Source organism: Ipomoea nil, unplaced genomic scaffold (assembly GCF_001879475.1).
Source record: "Ipomoea nil cultivar Tokyo-kokei standard unplaced genomic scaffold, Asagao_1.1 scaffold0457, whole genome shotgun sequence".
In the NCBI taxonomy this organism is placed as follows: domain Eukaryota; kingdom Viridiplantae; phylum Streptophyta; class Magnoliopsida; order Solanales; family Convolvulaceae; genus Ipomoea; species Ipomoea nil.
In genome coordinates, this window is record NW_017616885.1 from 1,255,521 (window position 1) to 1,275,279 (window position 19,759).

Here is a 19,759-nt window from a genome sequence, read left to right on the forward strand (position 1 = left end):
TTTCAGATAACACAACCTTCACACTTCTCACTTTGGAAGTGATCTCAAGCTTATCACCCTCCTTTGTCACAACCATGTAACGATAAAATTCCTTAACCAAACTCGTGTAAGTCTCGGCCTTTATGGCGAGAAACCCATCCAACAAACCTTGAAATCTAAGCATGTCCAACAAGGAATTAGGAAAAGATTTCGGATCAAAAGCTTTACCTTCAAGGACGAGGTAATGGGCATCCACCCATTCCGCTTTTCTTGCCTAACTTGACCTTCTAGGCATGATTGATGATGACCCAAAGCTCAATCAAAAGGACCTAAGACTTTTTCTCCTCTTTTTCTTCTTCTTTCTCTCTTCTCGCTGCCTCTCGATCTCCCGCTGCTTTCTCGGCGTCGCGGCAACGAAGCAGAACGGCGGCGAAGCTTCGGCAGACGGCGAATGGTGGCGGCGGTGTGTCGGTAGGCTACTGCATCAGCGGTGGGGTGGCGGATTGTTGGTGGCGACGGGTGGGGGTGGGTGCTCGGTGGTTCACGGGTTGGGTAGAAGAAGGAAGAAGGGAATTTGGGAAATTAGGGATTGTGGGAAAAATTTGGGGAAAAAGATGATTTAATTTGGGAATTTGGGTAAAGTGAGGATTTATGGTTTAAATGGAATTAAAATTGAGTAATTTCCAAGGAAGATAATTAGCTCAAGTGGTTTAGAGGTTAGGTTAGCAAAAAATAGGCTTGGGTTTGAAATTTAAGGGCTATAATTAAATATTTTGGCTTCGTTTTTAGGCTACACAAGAAAGGATTTTTTTGGTATGGATTTACTAATTTCAACTTTCAAAGAATACTTGGGAAAATTTAAAGGATTCTCAAAAGGATAGTGGCAAGAATGACCAAATATAAGGATTGTAGAATTAACCCAAGCACAATTCATTCCAAAGATGGATAGCTTACTTCACAACGAAACTTATATACCAAAATAAAGAAGTCACTTAACAAGAAGGGCTTACAGTTACTCCAAAAGAACCACTACCAAAGAAAAGCATACCAAGGATTGCCAAGTAACTTAAATAGACAACAACGAAACACAAGGTAACACTTCAAGACAACAAAGAACACAATATTCGCAAAAAAAAAAAAAACAAGGATAGGCTAGGATAGGATTACTTGCCAACTCCTCCTCCACCAAACCCTCAGACTCTGCTTGCGAACGACCCATCACGAAGACCCTCCCTGGTGGCCTAGCTCCAACTGCTCCACGACCCGAACTACCTCCCGATGCTCCTCCGGCTCCCGGGGGTGGTGGCAACGCTCTCTGACCGGCTTGCTGGGGACACTCCGCGACCTTGTGACCTCTATCGCCACAACGAAAACATCGCAACGCGAAGCCGCTGCAGTTCTGACTAGCATGCAACTTCCCACACCTATGACAAGGATGCCACGTTCTTGGCTTGAAAACCCGATCATGGCTTCTTGAAGGTAGAAGAACCTCCGCTCTCAACCCTCTTCCTAGCTAGCTCATAAGATCCTTTCTGAAGCTGCTGAACGCGATACAGATCCGTGGCACTCAGATACGCATCCTTAAGGGAACTTGGCCTACTCATCGTCAACGCTTTTCATGCCTCATAATTCAGACCGGCAACGAATCTCTCAACCTTAGCAAGCTCTGTAGGCACAAGCATCCGAGCAAAGCGCGCCAGCTCCAAAAACTTCTTGTGGTACTCGACCACAGACAGGGATCCTTGCTGCAGGTGACGGAACTCATCAAACATGGCGGCTCGCACATGTGCTGGGTAAATCCTCTCGCGCATCCTATCCTTAAGTGCGGACCAACCAAAATCAGGCTCTTCAAGGAAGGTCGGACCCTCATGGACCTACCACAGATCAGCTTCTAGCAGAAGTAGAACGTTGCCAGTTCTACTCTTCTCTCTTCGGGGCAACCCACAACTGCGAAGATCTTGTCGAACACCCTCATCCATTCTTCCAAAACCACCGGGTCTTCTTCACCCGCGAAGGTTGGCGGCCTATGTCCCGACACCAAGCGACCTATATCGCGGTGCCCAGCAGGTTGAGGAGGCGGCACAGCGTGGTTGTTGTTCAGCAAGGCTTCACTGAACGTCTGCATCATCTATGTTAACTGGTGGAGATTCTGAGCGAGCTGCTCATTTGTTGGGGTATCCAGGGTGCGAGCTCGGGGACAAGGAGGCATCGCAAACTTCTACAACAACAACACGGTTACCAAAAGATAGCAAACAAGCAAAGAACAGAAAGCAACACTCAGCTCGCCGCGGAACCTAGAGTCCTAAGCCTAACACTTTAATTCTTAAGGTCGCTTAAAGGTTTCAAACCACACTTAGCCACGTAGCAAGTCAAGACTTAACTCCTTCCTAGGCTTAAACCTAGGTTCTGATACCAACTGTAACACCCCCTAAAAAAAAGCTATTTAAAAGCCTTAAACATGCAGATAACTGAGCTAAACAACAAACACAATGGAAGACTGAAAGATAACTAGATAAACATAAATCCAAAACACGGGGTGTTATGCCACGTTCACCAAAAGGATGAATGCTACGACAACATCTGCAATGTTTACATCTAAACCATAGTCTCAAAGGGCTACAACTAAACTGGCACACATGCCATAAAACAAGAGGGAGAAGCTAAACTAGCAAGCACTAGACCGCGCACTCGTCTAGACATCACCTGAAAGAACACAATAAAACATGGGACGATGCTCGGTCAGCGAATAATGCTGGTTACCCACCAATACATGTGAAATATCATACATAGATAAGATATAAGTTGTAAAGCCATTTTCAAAACGGAATATATATATATATATATATATATATATATATATATATATATATATATATATATATATATATATATATATATATATATATATATATATATATATATATATATATATATATATATATATATATATATATATATAGTCAAGGGTTCTGGTGCGGGTGGCACTGTTAGGTGCGGTTGTGCGGTTGCAAGGATGCCGTTCGTTTTTAATGAGCGCAAATATCCTGATCGTTGATCTCAAAGTTTGAAATTCGCGTACTTTTAATTGTATTCGCGTACTGAGGGACAAATTAGTAATTTAGATTAAAGTAACTTTCATCGCTGTTCTATTTCGTCGTTCGCATTGCCGTCGCCGTTGTTTTTGCTTTTCAAAGAATCGCCCAGTTGTCTATCGTTTCTCGATCGTTTAGCATTGCGATGCCCATTGTTTTTGCTTCCAAATCTTTTTCAATTTTGTGTTGTTATATAGTATGTAGTTATCGTGGATATACATTTTTTTTCTTCAGAAATTTGATCTGCTTTATTTGGTTATGAAAATGGAGAATGATAAGTTATATTTTTGAAGGACATTGTGTATTACATCTACGCATAGTAAGAGTTAGACGGACGGATGTTCATTAATGAGATATGAGACGCATAGTAAAGATATAAGAGATGCATTTTAAAGAGATCGCAGACGCATATTAACGAGTTACGAGACGCATATTAAAGAGATATGAGATGCATAATTAAAGAGATATGAGACGCATATTAAAGATATATGATAAGTATATCAAAGAGATCTGAGACGCATATTAAGGATATATGAGACGCATATTAAAGAGTTTTGCGAAATGATTTATTTTAATTGGTACTCAAACGTACGGAATCAAGAATTGAGATCCCGCACGATGTATTTTAATAACTCGCACATAATGGTGTTTTTGTACGCACATTAATTTATTTGAATTTATATTCTTTTTTTAATAGTTGTTTTTAATAATAATAATTTTCTATGTTATTTTAGTATGCAAACGAATGCTCATTAATATATGAACTTAAGCAATGTGTAATGTAATTTTATATTTCAACTTTTCATTTGTCACGAAAATTAACGCACATTAAAGTTTTTTCAAAAGCACGTTAAAGGTTAAGTGGACGCATATTGAGAATATAAATTGTATGAATTAATAAGTTGATTTTTAATATGCATTCATGCAACATACAAGATGCGTGAAAATATATATTAATGTGTTTCAATTATCTTACAAAGTAGGTTACATCAAGATTGGAATAATGTAAATTAATAGATCCTTTAACAATCAAAAATATTAATTATTTTTCGTACTTAATACCAGCCCTTTCCATGTTTTTTACAGACAATTCATTGATTTCAGCAGTCAAAATTGCTGTAATGTATTTGACCCTGAGGTCTGCAATATCTGATGTGTAAATTTCAATGCTGTCAGTTTGAAAACCAATCACTCCACCCCCAATGTATGTTTGCATGTGGCACATTGCAAGTACTCCACAATCACCTTTCTTCTCGGGGCCACTACATTGGATTAGCATTCTTTCAGGTGTAGCTTTTCTAAGTCTGTTTGCAGCACTGTATGAATTCCTTTCATTCAAATATCTTACAAAGTAGTCTTTCTGCAAATAGATAGAAAAGCATTAAATACAGGAAAAACTAGATTTCATAAAATGTTTTATAATGTGTTAATTAGTACTCACCAAAAGAAATGGTATTTGACCATATTTGGCAGTACTAGCAACACTAGCAGAAGAGCTATCAATTATGTGTATGCATGTATGATAGACATCCATATCAATGCATATGACATATATTTGATCAGCTGCAATCACTGGGAAAAAGAACTGCATTTTGTACTCTTTCAGTTCAGAGAAATTATAAATAGAAATGTAATTTAAGTATGTAGAATTTAATTTACCAAACGACACTTCATAGGGTCACCAGTAGTAGTGTCAATGTCATTATTAACGCTTTCTCGAAACTTTTCATACAGCTGATCAGTACTGTATCCAGGTGGTTTATACACAATAGAAGATGCCTACACGAGTATGATAATGTTGTTAGCATTGCAGTATGTGCTTCAAGACAGTTGTTAACGTGCATGAAATCATAAATCCATAATAAAATAACTTACAACTGGTGTCGTTGAGAAAAAGAATCGTCTTTTGTTACAATACTTAAAGGTGTAGATTTTATTTAGAATTAAGCTCCAACTGTCCAAAACACCTGCTTCCACATTTTCACCCTTTCTCAATGATCTCAACTCAATCATCAGTAAACGTTTGTCTTTATGTTTAAAAACAAATTCACACCTACAAAAATTTTCAGATATGAAGTAAAAAAATCAGTAATTAAATACACACGCACATTAAGCATTACATAGATGCACATTAAGCATTACATAGACGCACATTAAGTAGACATTTCAGGCATATTAAGTATAAAACTCACACACATCAGTAACATTTAATAGCATACAGTAAACACTAACTTGTTAAGAAACTCATTTTACACATAGGAATTTGAAATGTAACTTACTTATTTGTATTATTGGCGGTATAAACCCAGTTGTTGAGCATGATTTCATTCGGAGTGTGCGGTGCAGTGAAGTTCAGGTTCATTGTAAAACATTGATAGTCCATCGAATAGATCTTTTTGATTTGGGCACAGTGTGTTTGTAGTTTCTCCCCAACAGGTGTTGATCCTTCTTTTGCAGCTTCTTTAACACTTGTCTTATTTGTATTCTGAGTGTTATGTTTTTCAACATGTTCTTTATTTGGACTATCAGCATTGTGCTCTTCGTCACAAGACTTATACTGGTCATTCCTGTTCCCATTCGAAGTATTTTGCTGAAGATCATCAACAACGTAGCAAGCAGCAATGTTTAAAACATCATCTGAGATGCTGGTTTCTGTCTGTGCCTCCTTTGGATTTGAAGTGGCAACGGAGGTCACTGTAGCAATATCAGCATTGTTGCAAGTGGGGCTTGGGGTTGGTGTTTTTAAAAGGTTGAAACTAGGAATTTCATACTGCTGTTCTTACAAATATTCTTTCCTTTTTTGTATTGCAAGGTCGATTGCAATATATGTTTCTGGATCGCCCCAAAAGGAGTCTTGGCTGCTAAATGCTTCCTGCTCTTCCTGGGAAAGACATGATTGCACGCCTTGAACTACAGGACTGAGTGCCTTCATAGCCATTGAATGCAGGGTTTTTAGATTCTCATTGTTTTCAAACATGGCTGGTGAATTTTTTGAGTAGTCAATCAGGGTTACCATCTCACCAGTAAACCTCTGCATAGACTGTACATAACCAGTGCAGAATTCCTGTTGCAAGAATTAATGTGCATACGATTATGTCATAATGTGCGTGGAATAGGATATTTAAATTTGCAAGCACATGAATTATTGTGTGTGTTATGGTAAAACATAATGTGCTTTACAATTATACAGTAATATAAGTGAAAGTAGTTTGAATAAAAATAAACAAAAAACGTCATAGAATGAAGAACACACCTTCACCCTTTCAAGTGGCACAGGTTGTACTTCAGTCTGTTGTTGACCATTGATAGCAGGAAAAACTTCCACTTCCGGTTGATTAGTGCAATCAAATTCTTCTGAATACGTTTGAGTGGGCACAAACTGTCGATTACGGTTATGAATTCTGCCTCTTCCAAAAGCCCCAGACTTAAACTCTTCCAACTCTCGATCTTTTAAATGTTTAGTTGTCCATCCTATTAAAGCTGGAATAGCTCTTTTAACAGGTCGATGGAATTGTAATAGAACACGATCAACATAATGTACCTGAATACAAATGACAAATATCAGCAAGAGATGGTTCTATGTTTTGTATTTTAAATAGAACAAATACATTTGTAACACTTACAAGCATGAACAGGAGGGACCCGGGGAAATAACCAGTCGGGGTTGGTTGCCAAGTAAGTACTGTAGTATTCAATCGCTGCAATAGGAAGCGGCACCAATTGAATTCATGGATTTTGGAGATATCATTTAATGCATCTAAGATGCGTGGACCAACGTAGCCACTCTTAGGGCCATCAATGTACATAGAGCTTAGTATCACCATGAAGTGGATCTTGAACCAGTCTCCTCCATCAGTGCACTCCATCATTGCTTTAATTGCCTCACCATACAGGATTTTGGTTGGGTTCTTTGGTTGAATCTTGGCTTTCCAATCCAAGAACAGTGGGAGAGTAGGAGACAACCTTTCTTTCTCATATGCAATTTCAATTGGTCCCCTTGGGAAGCCCAAAGCAGATTCAACGTCATCTTCTGTCACATCAAGCTTTGAACCAGAGTGCAATGTTAAGGTTCCGTCCATTGGATCATAGTTATGGAGTATCCAATAGCTCAGCCGTATTGGGAATTCAGTAATCTGCAGGCTAAGGATACTCCCAAAACCTATATCATTGACTGCAACCCGTTGTTCAGCGCTAAAATCTTTCATTGCATCAACCAACTTAGCTGATGATCCCCTGTTCTTAACTTCAGGCACACCGTCATAAATTCCTTAGTTTCTATTTTTTGATCGCTGTCTTTGTTTTCCAACCTGTCCAGCCCCCCCAGATGATGTAGCAATAACCATATCTAATTTCTGCTGGCTTTTCCGTTTTTTACCTATAGTTTTTTTTTTGAAAAAAATAAATAAATGCAAGGAAGTGTAAATGCATGATCAATGTGCAGTAAGTTGAATGTAGTTTGCACAAGGAAAACTACATAAGTTATGTGACATAAAGATATGGGAGTTTTGAAATTTAATGTGCGTTAGGATAGTTCTTTATATGCGTGTTAGTATATCTTATTCAGTGAGTGTGAAATTTAATGTGCGTCAGGTGAGTACAGGTTATGCGATATTGTAGTATTTATTATGCGTTAGTTCGTAAAGTAAATTGAATAGAAACATTACTTAAGGTGTGTGTTTAATAAAAACCTAATGTATGAATTTGAAGTTCAGTCCGTTGAAAAAACATGTTTGTGCAATTAGATACTAGTATGCGTCAATGATTATATATATATGTATATATATTGCAACAATTTAGCTCATAGCATGGTTGAAGTAGCATGACGTTGTGTTTGCATCTAAACTTTATTTTTTTGTATCATTCTGAGATCAACATGGAAATCAAATCGTGCGTGAAATTAATTAGTAAACGATATTATTGGGATGAACAGGGGTCGAATTTACCTTGCGCAGTAGCTGCTATTTGAGTAGATTTATCAGATTGTGGAGCATTTCCCGGTGACGCCATGCGTGCGATGTTGTTAAAAACAGTTTGGAATGGAGAACGACGACTGTAATCTGTAAAATGTTTGAAAAATGATATTGGAATCTGAAGAAGGCGAATGTAGTAAGATTTCTGTGGAGTACTAATTCAGTTGTCTTAGAACCGGAGTGCACGAAATTTGTTTGAAATGATAGAACAGTGATATTTTTAATTTGAATGCGCGAAATAAACCAACACAAATGCATACCGAAGTATTATTCTAACGGCCGCACATCAAAGAGTTATGATACGCACATTAAGGTTATACGAGACGCATATTAAAGATATACGAGACGCATATTAAAGATATACGAGACGCATATTAAATATATGTGATACGCATGTTAAAAGAGTAATTAGAGAAATGATTTATCTCAATTGGTACTCAAACGAACGCACAGTAAGATATGAGGTGTCGCACGGTGTTCGTTAGTAAGTCGCACGTAATGATGAATATGAACGCACATTAATTTACTTGATTTTTTTTTTTGTTTTTAATAATTATTATTTTCAATGTTATTTTTAGTATGCAAATGAACGCACATTAAGATATGCAGTCACGCAAGTTGTAATGTGCGCTAAAATATAACCTAATATGCTTAACGTATTAAAAGGATTTTTATATAACAAAAATATATTAATGTTTGCTAATTACATAAACTAATACTAAGTGGGCTATTTTTTTTCAAGACCAGCTTTTTTGCTGTTCTCAGCGGACAATTGGTTATTTTCAGTAGTTAAAATCGCTGCAATGTACTTGATCCTGAGATCATCAAGATCTTTTGTCTTTCCCTTCCTGATGCCACAGTCCCCATGTATGTTTCCATGTGGCGCATTGTAAATACACCACAGTCATGCTTGTTTGTTATATCTCGACATCTCATCTCCAATCTTGTTATTACAGTTTTTTTAAGTGTCTCTGAAGAAGTGTGCAGCATCCTACCGTTTAAATATCGTGCAAAATATTGTTGATGCAATAAAATAGATAATTATTTTTTTTTAAAAAAATTATAATAAAATGTTAAAGTTTGTATAATGACTTAAAATGTGTGAGTCAATACTTACCAATGTACGAGGTAGATTGCCATATTTCTCTGTGCTAGTACCACCAACAGAGGAATTGTCAAGTATATCAACCCTTGTATACCCAGGGTACATATCAATGCATATTACATAAATGTGATCAGATTTGATGACTGGAAAAAAGAACTGCAAGTTGGAATTTGTTTTAAATGTGTTAGCATAGAGAAACAATAAATACAAATCGTATTTAAAGAATTTGGAATGTAATATACCAAACGTCGGATCAAAGGACTATCATAAGCTTCAAGCTCCCCATCGACTTCTTTTTCGAACTTATAGTAGAATTTATCAGTGATCTCTTCTGTTGGTGCATTCACAATACAATTTGTCTACAAAATCATGTTGTTTAAATATTAATTATACATTTCATTAATAAGTGATGTTATTTTATATATCTTTTTCTGAAATCAAAGCCTGCGAAAACATATGTTAATGGCTAAATGAAAAAGTTTACAATTACAGTTTCAATCCTATAGATGCTTCAATATGTTATTAAATGTGTATGAAACTATAACTGGTTCAAATAATAACTTACCACTGGATTTGTCGTAAAAAAGAATCTCTTAACTGACTCTTTGGAACTGCAGTTATACTCCAAGTAGTTTAGGATCAAACTCCATGTGTCTAACACTGCCAACTCAACATAAGTTTTCTTTAGCAGTGATTTCATATTGATCAAGAATAGGAGTTTTTCACCATCCTGGAACATATTCTGATAACTACAAATATGCAGATAAAAATATTTAACATACAGATTTGAAAAAACAAAAAAATAATAAAATAAAAAATTCAAGATATTAGCAGGATCAATTAGCAAAAAAAAAAAAAAAAAAACCAAAAAAAAAAAACAAGGCATCTCGGCCTTCCAAGAATTAAAGGACAAGCTAACCACGGCGCCCGTGCTAGCTATCCCCTCCGGGATGGAAGAATTCGAGGTCTACAGCGATGCATCCAAGAAAGGGTTGGGATGCGTGCTGATGCAAAAAGGGAAGGTAATAGCATACGCATCCAGGCAACTCAAGACCCACGAAGAAAACTACCCCACCCATGACCTCGAACTAGCCGCTATCGTTTTCGCACTAAAGATCTGGAGACACTACCTGTATGGTGTGCAATGCAAAATCTACACCGACCATAAGAGCTTAAAGTATATCTTCACCCAAAAGGACCTAAACATGAGACAACGAAGGTGGCTAGAACTCATAAAAGACTACGACCTAGACATCCAATACCACGAGGGAAAAGCCAACGTCGTTGCAGACGCTCTAAGCCGAAAGACGACCCATTCCCTCAACACCACGTGGGTCCTACCGGACCAACTATACAGGGACTTCCAAAAACTACACTTAGAAATAATAGAGCAGGGACAAACCCGCCCTAATGCCTACCTACTCAACACGCAAGCCATACCCGCCCTCTTCGAGGAGATCAAAGCAGGGCAACATCAGGACCCGGAACTAGATAAGATTCACCATGACCTAACCCAAGGGAAGGAAGGCCCCTTCGAAGCACACCCGGACGGTAGCCTCCGTTACAAGGGAAGGTGGTGTGTACCCTCAACACACCCCCACTTGAAACAACGGATCTTGGAGGAAGGACACAACTCCCCGTACTCAGTCCACCCGGGAGGTGACAAGCTATACCAAGACGTAAGGAGGACGTTTTGGTGGCCAAACATGAAGAAGGAAATCGCAGATTTCGTGGCCAGGTGCCTGAATTGCCAAACAGTAAAGGCCGAACGATGCAGGCCCAAAGGACTCGTACAACCCCTCGAAATACCCCAAGGAAAATGGGATTCCATATCCATGGACTTCGTCGGAGGGCTACCCCCGACAAGAACCGGCAAGGACAAAATCTGGGTCATAGTGGATCGGCTGACCAAAACGGCACGATTCATTGCCATGAAGGAAACCTGGACAATGACGCAACTAGCCCAAGCCTACATAAACCGAGTGGTGAAATACCACGGAGTCCCCCGAAACATTGTGTCCGATAGAGATTCCAGATTCCTCTCACAATTCTGGAAATCACTACAATCAGCATTGGGAACGCACCTAAAGCTAAGCACAGCTTTTCACCCCACCACAGACGGCCAAACCGAGAGAACCATCCAAACCCTCGAGGACATGCTGAGAGCTTGCACACTAGACTTCCGAGGGACGTGGGAAGAACACCTAGACCTCATCGAGTTCTCATACAACAACAGCTACCACGCGAGCATTCGAATGGCACCCTACGAAGCACTGTATGGTCAGAGATGTAGAACCCCATTATGTTGGAAAGATATGGTCAACCCGGTAACACTGGGCCCCCAATACCTACAAGACACCATAGCTAAGGTCAAACACATCCAGGAAAGGATGAAGGCCGCCCAAGACCGCCAGAAGTCTTACGCCGACCTAAAGAGGAAGCAAGGCGAATTCAACCTCGGAGACAAGGTCTGGCTAAGGATCTCGCCCACACGAGGAGTAATGAGGTTCGGAAGAAAAGGAAAACTCAGCCCCCGATTCATCGGCCCTTACGAAATCGTGGAGAGAATCGGAGAATTGGCCTACCGCCTCGCCTTACCCGTCGAGCTAGAACGAGTCCACAACGTGTTCCACGTTTCTCAGCTAAAGAAATACATACACGATCCAAGCCACGTACTCCAACACGAGACCGTAGACCTCGACGAGTCACTAGTGTACGAAGAGAAACCCGTAAGAATCCTGGACACCAAAACAAGAAATACCCGGAACCGAGTCATAGAAATGGTGAAGGTCCTCTGGACCAACCACGGGACCGAGGAAGCAACATGGGAACTTAAAGACACGATGAAGGAACAGTATCCCGAGCTGTTCACTCCAGGTAACTAAGAGAAAACTTTCTTTTTCTCACCTGGGGCCAAGCTTCGGGGACGAAGCTTCCTGTTAAGGGGGGGAGAGTGTAACACCCCGTGTTACGAATCCTAAAACCAATTGATTAATTAATTAATTAATAGCCCAGGAGAAAGAATAAATTATAATGATTAATTAGGGAAAAAGGCCACCGTAGCCCATGGGCCCAAATATATAAACCCAACCCCTAACCCCAATAGGATTAAACTCTAAATAAACCCTTGGATCTATAAATAGAGAACTTAGGGAGCACCTAGAACCCCCACACGCCTAGACGCCCCACCACCCCAGGAGAGCTCCAAGAATTCCCTTAGAAGAAATCAAGAAAGCAAGAAAGCTTAAAGAAAGATCCTTCATAGCCAAGGAATTAATTAAGGCTAAGAGGTAACCCATGTCTCAACAAAACCTATTTTCATAGCTATGATTTCCCCCTTAGGGTTTCCCCATATTATTGTGTATTAATGACTTGTGATAATTATTGTTGATGATTGATGTGATGATCCCATGGGGGATCTTGATAATCTTGATATTGGGAGATTCTTGATAATTATGATATTCCTGATGATTATATGGAGTTCCTGATGATTATGTGTTGTTCTTGATAATTGGGTGATGATCTTGATGATTATGTGTTATTCTTACCGAATCTTGCAATTAGAAGACGAACCGTATTCTTGTTGATATAAAAGTGATTAGAACCCTAGGTTGTATCGTATGATCTTATTCTTGGATTATCGGGTGGGGAAATCGCATGTTTGGGTGTTGATTATACTTAGAAAAGCATGATAGGTTATGTGCCGTTCGTTCCTCGTATTTGATTCGTTAATTGTCTACGGGTTGTCGTTAATTGTGTTGTAAAGTGTATAAGCATGGTTTCGGGTTCCATAACGGTTCCCGGGGCGTAAAGTGTGTGAAAAGAGTCAGTGGGGGGTAGGGGACCCGCCACCTACCCGTAGCCGTAAACCACCGCCTGGCAGCGGGTGGCCGGCGGGCGGGCAGCTGCCCGCCGGCGACCCGCTGCCCGGAACAGTAGAAACCGGCGGACAGCCGGCGGGTGGCCCACCACCCACCGGCTACCCGCTGGAAAGTCGTCCCACCCGGGACCCCGGCTTCCCCGTTTGACGTCCCCCGTTCCCCGTGGTGTCCCAACGGACCCCGTTTATCGTGCCTATGTCTAGTTTGATGTTTCGGGTACCGTTCGTAGGTTTATGAGTCTATTATATTGCATGCTGGTTGAATTGGTACCCCGTTGACCTAGGTGGAAGAAGTATGAACCCCTTAGGACTGTTCTTAGTATGTGATGGATCACGCATAGGTTTTGTTATGCGCTTTCTCCCCCTTCCTAATGTGTAATGTGGGTTGCATGTGCTTGCTACGTGTTATGTGTGTGCTACCCCAATTCGGTTGCGATCGGATTGGTGATCCTGAGCTGCGGTTCAGAAGCTGGCTGCGGTCAGATTGATACTCTTGGGCTGCGGTCCACCGTTTGGTTGCGATCAAACGTTTCTATACAAGCTGCGGTTCGTCCTTTTTCCTGGCTGCGGTCAGATGACATTCTCTTGGGCTGCGGTCCACTGTTTGGTTGCGATCAAACACTATGATGAGCTGCGGTTCATCGGTCGGTTGCGATCGACCCCTCCGTGTTGCGATACGGGGCAGGGTGCTGCGGGGCCGTGTCAGAGCTATATGCGCTGACCCTCATGTATGGGCATGCGATTGGTCCTGTGGCGCCAACAAAGTGTGTTATGTGTTGTGATATGGATGAGTTGTGATTATGAGTGTCTTGGGGGATGTGACTATGGGACATATATTGGGGATTGTTCACGTTGGGTTATGATTATTGTTTATGCCTTGCCTTATCTGCCTTATCTATTGTGAACTGCATATGCTCGTTATAACTGTTGCTTGTGTCTGGCCTTATCTGTCGAGTCATTCCCGGTTTTAAAGCTAGAGTTCGTAGGATATATCTTCATGCTCATAATGGTTTTCGTATATCTATATATATCTCTATATGTATTGTATTTCAACGCGTTGGAGTGGGTTACCAGCATCTCTCGCTGAACAGATATATTTGGCTTTTAGGCACAGAAGAATAAGTCACTGGAGCGCGCTAGAACTTGGAATGTAGAAGTAGATAGTTCCCTTTTTGGCCTGCGTGCCATGCTTATGCGTTTACATTATTGAGGATATTAGTAGTTAGCCTGTACACCTGAGTTCTCTAGCTCAGGTGTGGCATAGCACCCCATACTCTTGTATTATGTTTTGGGATTTAATGAGATTTCACCTTTAGTCTATAAGTTTTAAATGTCTTGAAAATCTGGGGTGTTACAATTCCGGGGTGCGGGTTCCGAGGGGCTTTTTCGGCATTGTGGAGCTTTCCTTGATGGCGAAATTGTCCGGTAGATTTTCCGGTGGGACGGCGGTGGAGCTCAGGCAGGTTTTCCGGCGGGCAGTTTTCTTCGTTTGCGAGGGAGGTGACGGTGAGCTGAGTTCCGGCATCGGCTCGGCAAGGGGAGGCGACGGCGTGTTGGCGTCGAGGCAGCAGTGGTGGCGTGTGGTAGCGGGGTTCGTCCGGGTGGGTGGCGAACGGTGACGGCGTCGCGGGTTGCCTCCGGGTAGCGACGGTGGTGTGCGGTGGTGTGTTGCTTGGATGGCCGGCGATGGTTCGGCCGGTGACGACGACGGGTGGGTGGTGGTTGCTGGGTGTCGTTGGGTCGGCGGGGGTGAGAGGGAGAAGAAGGGAGAGAGAGAGGGTGTGGAAGAAGAAGAAGAAGAAGAAGAAGAAGAAGAAGAAGAAGAAGAAGGGTTTTTGATTTGGGGATATTTGTGGGTTTAGGGACTTGTAGGGCTTTAAGAAGAAAGTGTTCCCTTGAGGTTTCAAGAAACACTCTTAGCCTAGTGGTTAACACCTTGGTCTTGTATATAGGAGGTCAAGGGTGCTCATTAATATATGAACTTAAGCAATGTGTAATGTAATTTTATATTTCAACTTTTCATTTGTCACGAAAATTAACGCACATTAAAGTTTTTTCAAAAGCACGTTAAAGGTTAAGTGGACGCATATTGAGAATATAAATTGTATGAATTAATAAGTTGATTTTTAATATGCATTCATGCAACATACAAGATGCGTGAAAATATATATTAATGTGTTTCAATTATCTTACAAAGTAGGTTACATCAAGATTGGAATAATGTAAATTAATAGATCCTTTAACAATCAAAAATATTAATTATTTTTCGTACTTAATACCAGCCCTTTCCATGTTTTTTACAGACAATTCATTGATTTCAGCAGTCAAAATTGCTGTAATGTATTTGACCCTGAGGTCTGCAATATCTGATGTGTAAATTTCAATGCTGTCAGTTTGAAAACCAATCACTCCACCCCCAATGTATGTTTGCATGTGGCACATTGCAAGTACTCCACAATCACCTTTCTTCTCGGGGCCACTACATTGGATTAGCATTCTTTCAGGTGTAGCTTTTCTAAGTCTGTTTGCAGCACTGTATGAATTCCTTTCATTCAAATATCTTACAAAGTAGTCTTTCTGCAAATAGATAGAAAAGCATTAAATACAGGAAAAACTAGATTTCATAAAATGTTTTATAATGTGTTAATTAGTACTCACCAAAAGAAATGGTATTTGACCATATTTGGCAGTACTAGCAACACTAGCAGAAGAGCTATCAATTATGTGTATGCATGTATGATAGACATCCATATCAATGCATATGACATATATTTGATCAGCTGCAATCACTGGGAAAAAGAACTGCATTTTGTACTCTTTCAGTTCAGAGAAATTATAAATAGAAATGTAATTTAAGTATGTAGAATTTAATTTACCAAACGACACTTCATAGGGTCACCAGTAGTAGTGTCAATGTCATTATTAACGCTTTCTCGAAACTTTTCATACAGCTGATCAGTACTGTATCCAGGTGGTTTATACACAATAGAAGATGCCTACACGAGTATGATAATGTTGTTAGCATTGCAGTATGTGCTTCAAGACAGTTGTTAACGTGCATGAAATCATAAATCCATAATAAAATAACTTACAACTGGTGTCGTTGAGAAAAAGAATCGTCTTTTGTTACAATACTTAAAGGTGTAGATTTTATTTAGAATTAAGCTCCAACTGTCCAAAACACCTGCTTCCACATTTTCACCCTTTCTCAATGATCTCAACTCAATCATCAGTAAACGTTTGTCTTTATGTTTAAAAACAAATTCACACCTACAAAAATTTTCAGATATGAAGTAAAAAAATCAGTAATTAAATACACACGCACATTAAGCATTACATAGATGCACATTAAGCATTACATAGACGCACATTAAGTAGACATTTCAGGCATATTAAGTATAAAACTCACACACATCAGTAACATTTAATAGCATACAGTAAACACTAACTTGTTAAGAAACTCATTTTACACATAGGAATTTGAAATGTAACTTACTTATTTGTATTATTGGCGGTATAAACCCAGTTGTTGAGCATGATTTCATTCGGAGTGTGCGGTGCAGTGAAGTTCAGGTTCATTGTAAAACATTGATAGTCCATCGAATAGATCTTTTTGATTTGGGCACAGTGTGTTTGTAGTTTCTCCCCAACAGGTGTTGATCCTTCTTTTGCAGCTTCTTTAACACTTGTCTTATTTGTATTCTGAGTGTTATGTTTTTCAACATGTTCTTTATTTGGACTATCAGCATTGTGCTCTTCGTCACAAGACTTATACTGGTCATTCCTGTTCCCATTCGAAGTATTTTGCTGAAGATCATCAACAACGTAGCAAGCAGCAATGTTTAAAACATCATCTGAGATGCTGGTTTCTGTCTGTGCCTCCTTTGGATTTGAAGTGGCAACGGAGGTCACTGTAGCAATATCAGCATTGTTGCAAGTGGGGCTTGGGGTTGGTGTTTTTAAAAGGTTGAAACTAGGAATTTCATACTGCTGTTCTTACAAATATTCTTTCCTTTTTTGTATTGCAAGGTCGATTGCAATATATGTTTCTGGATCGCCCCAAAAGGAGTCTTGGCTGCTAAATGCTTCCCGCTCTTCCTGGGAAAGACATGATTGCACGCCTTGAACTACAGGACTGAGTGCCTTCATAGCCATTGAATGCAGGGTTTTTAGATTCTCATTGTTTTCAAACATGGCTGGTGAATTTTTTGAGTAGTCAATCAGGGTTACCATCTCACCAGTAAACCTCTGCATAGACTGTACATAACCAGTGCAGAATTCCTGTTGCAAGAATTAATGTGCGTACGATTATGTCATAATGTGCGTGGAATAGGATATTTAAATTTGCAAGCACATGAATTATTGTGTGTGTTATGGTAAAACATAATGTGCTTTACAATTATACAATAATATAAGTGAAAGTAGTTTGAATAAAAATAAACAAAAAACGTCATAGAATGAAGAACACACCTTCACCCTTTCAAGTGGCACAGGTTGTACTTCAGTCTGTTGTTGACCATTGATAGCAGGAAAAGCTTCCACTTCCGGTTGATTAGTGCAATCAAATTCTTCTGAATACGTTTGAGTGGGCACAAACTGTCGATTACGGTTATGAATTCTGCCTCTTCCAAAAGCCCCAGACTTAAACTCTTCCAACTCTCGATCTTTTAAATGTTTAGTTGTCCATCCTATTAAAGCTGGAATAGCTCTTTTAACAGGTCGATGGAATTGTAATAGAACACGATCAACATAATGTACCTGAATACAAATGACAAATATCAGCAAGAGATGGTTCTATGTTTTGTATTTTAAATAGAACAAATACATTTGTAACACTTGCAAGCATGAACAGGAGGGACCCGGGGAAATAACCAGTCGGGGTTGGTTGCCAAGTAAGTACTGTAGTATTCAATCGCTGCAATAGGAAGCGGCACCAATTGAATTCATGGATTTTGGAGATATCATTTAATGCATCTAAGATGCGTGGACCAACGTAGCCACTCTTAGGGCCATCAATGTACATAGAGCTTAGTATCACCATGAAGTGGATCTTGAACCAGTCTCCTCCATCAGTGCACTCCATCATTGCTTTAATTGCCTCACCATACAGGATTTTGGTTGGGTTCTTTGGTTGAATCTTGGCTTTCCAATCCAAGAACAGTGGGAGAGTAGGAGACAACCTTTCTTTCTCATATGCAATTTCAATTGGTCCCTTGGGAAGCCCAAAGCAGATTCAACGTCATCTTCTGTCACATCAAGCTTTGAACCAGAGTGCAATGTTAAGGTTCCGTCCATTGGATCATAGTTATGGAGTATCCAATAGCTCAGCCGTATTGGGAATTCAGTAATCTGCAGGCTAAGGATACTCCCAAAACCTATATCATTGACTGCAACCCGTTGTTCAGCGCTAAAATCTTTCATTGCATCAACCAACTTAGCTGATGATCCCCTGTTCTTAACTTCAGGCACACCGTCATAAATTCCTTAGTTTCTATTTTTTGATCGCTGTCTTTGTTTTCCAACCTGTCCAGCCCCCCCAGATGATGTAGCAATAACCATATCTAATTTCTGCTGGCTTTTCCGTTTTTTACCTATAGTTTTTTTTTTGAAAAAAATAAATAAATGCAAGGAAGTGTAAATGCATGATCAATGTGCAGTAAGTTGAATGTAGTTTGCACAAGGAAAACTACATAAGTTATGTGACATAAAGATATGGGAGTTTTGAAATTTAATGTGCGTTAGGATAGTTCTTTATATGCGTGTTAGTATATCTTATTCAGTGAGTGTGAAATTTAATGTGCGTCAGGTGAGTACAGGTTATGCGATATTGTAGTATTTATTATGCGTTAGTTCGTAAAGTAAATTGAATAGAAACATTACTTAAGGTGTGTGTTTAATAAAAACCTAATGTATGAATTTGAAGTTTAGTCCGTTGAAAAAACATGTTTGTGCAATTAGATACTAGTATGCGTCAATGATTATATATATATGTATATATATTGCAACAATTTAGCTCATAGCATGGTTGAAGTAGCATGACGTTGTGTTTGCATCTAAACTTTATTTTTTTGTATCATTCTGAGATCAACATGGAAATCAAATCGTGCGTGAAATTAATTAGTAAACGATATTATTGGGATGAACAGGGGTCGAATTTACCTTGCGCAGTAGCTGCTATTTGAGTAGATTTATCAGATTGTGGAGCATTTCCCGGTGACGCCATGCGTGCGATGTTGTTAAAAACAGTTTGGAATGGAGAACGACGACTGTAATCTGTAAAATGTTTGAAAAATGATATTGGAATCTGAAGAAGGCGAATGTAGTAAGATTTCTGTGGAGTACTAATTCAGTTGTCTTAGAACCGGAGTGCACGAAATTTGTTTGAAATGATAGAACAGTGATATTTTTAATTTGAATGCGCGAAATAAACCAACACAAATGCATACCGAAGTATTATTCTAACGGCCGCACATCAAAGAGTTATGATACGCACATTAAGGTTATACGAGACGCATATTAAAGATATACGAGACGCATATTAAAGATATACGAGACGCATATTAAATATATGTGATACGCATATTAAAAGAGTAATTAGAGAAATGATTTATCTCAATTGGTACTCAAACGAACGCACATTAAGATATGAGGTGTCGCACGGTGTTCGTTAGTAAGTCGCACGTAATGATGAATATGAACGCACATTAATTTACTTGATTTTTTTTTTGTTTTT